General features: G+C 39.8%; 1 pseudogene; it reads left to right on the top strand.

The window, feature by feature from the left end:
- The first annotated feature begins 214 nt into the window (after positions 1-214).
- Positions 215-314, top strand: LOC127109190 (uncharacterized; annotated as a pseudogene).
- Positions 315-1,499: the final 1,185 nt, after the last annotated feature.

Raw genomic sequence — 1,499 nt, 5'->3', positions numbered from 1 at the left:
ACTTATCTCGTACATGCCAGTTTTCGGTTGAGGTTTTTCCACTGTTGTTCGTTCGGTTCCCCACTGATAGTGGTTTTGGGCCATGCTCTCGATAAGCTGGTAAGCATCAGCATAAGGTTTGTTCATTAGTGCACCACCTGCAGCGGCGTCTATTGTTAACCTTGTATTGTATAAGAGACCATTATAAAATGTGTGAATTACTAACCAGTCTTCCAAACCATGGTGTGGGCAAAGTCTCATCATGTCTTTGTATCTTTCCCATGCTTCGAAAAGAGACTCGTTGTCTTTCTGTTTAAATCCGTTTATCTGGGCTCTTAACATAGCTGTTTTGCTTGGCGGAAAATATCGGGCAAGAAAAACTTTCTTCAACTCGTTCCATGTGGTGACTGAGTTGGAAGGAAGAGATTGAAGCCATCTTCTAGCGCTATCTCTTAATGAGAAAGGAAAAAGACGAAGTCGAATTGCCTCTGAAGTGACACCATTAGCTTTAACAGTATCAGCGTATTGGACAAATACGGATAAATGAAGGTTTGGATCTTCGGTAAGATTTCCAGAGAATTGGTTCTGTTGCACAGCCTGCAACAACGAAGGTTTAAGTTCAAAGTTGTTTGCTTCGATTGCGGGCGGAGCAATACTTGAATGCGGTTCATCTTGCGATGGAGCGGCGTAATCTCTAAGAGCACGAGCTGGTTCTGCCATCTCGGTTAAAGAAGGAAAATCTTTGAGATCAGGAAGGTCTATAGGAGGGAGATTGTTTTCAGCACGATATTCCCGAATTCGTCGTAAGACTCGGAGATATAGTTCGATGTCGTTGATTCGTAAATAGAGCGGTTCGCCTTGAGAGCGAGTGCGTGGCATACAAATCAACGAAAGAAAGAAAATAGAAGAAAAAGAAACCTTAGTCTCTACAGCGTAACGGAAGAGTTACGATATCGATTGAATAAAAGTCCCCGGCAACGGCGCCAAAAACTTGATCGCTCGACTGGGTGAGTCGAGAATGGGATACAAACTGCAAGTGCACAGTTCTATCGCGTAGTTTTAAAAGATATCGATCCCACAGGGACTTATGAATCGATATACCGTTATCTAAAGTTACTACGTAAATCTAAGGTGAAGATGTTCGATTGTTTGGGGAAAAACTAAGAGCTAAACTAATGTCTAGATTAAATATTAATAAAACGGATATCGGTATGTAATTCGTCAAAACTAGGGAATCAAGTCTTTGTCGGTTTCTTGGTTTTAAAATGAATCGTTTCGGTTAACTTTATTGGTTAAAGGTTCTATCTCAAACTCTCGCTCTGTTGAATAAACCATGATTTTATATTAATGTTGCTGTCACTTATAATTAAGTCAAAAACCATATTTTGAAAACAATAAAGTTGCAGAAACTCTTTTTAAGAAAATACTGACCGTTTTAAACACCCTTATCTCAAACTCTCGCTCTGTTGACTTAGGTTATATAATTAAATCCAAATGCTTAACTCTCGTCCTCACATTCA

This window comes from Lathyrus oleraceus, chromosome 7 (genome assembly GCF_024323335.1).
Source record: "Lathyrus oleraceus cultivar Zhongwan6 chromosome 7, CAAS_Psat_ZW6_1.0, whole genome shotgun sequence".
NCBI classification, from domain to species: Eukaryota; Viridiplantae; Streptophyta; class Magnoliopsida; order Fabales; family Fabaceae; genus Lathyrus; species Lathyrus oleraceus.
Note: the sequence above shows the minus strand (reverse complement) of the source record. Positions and strands in the feature narration are given on the sequence as shown.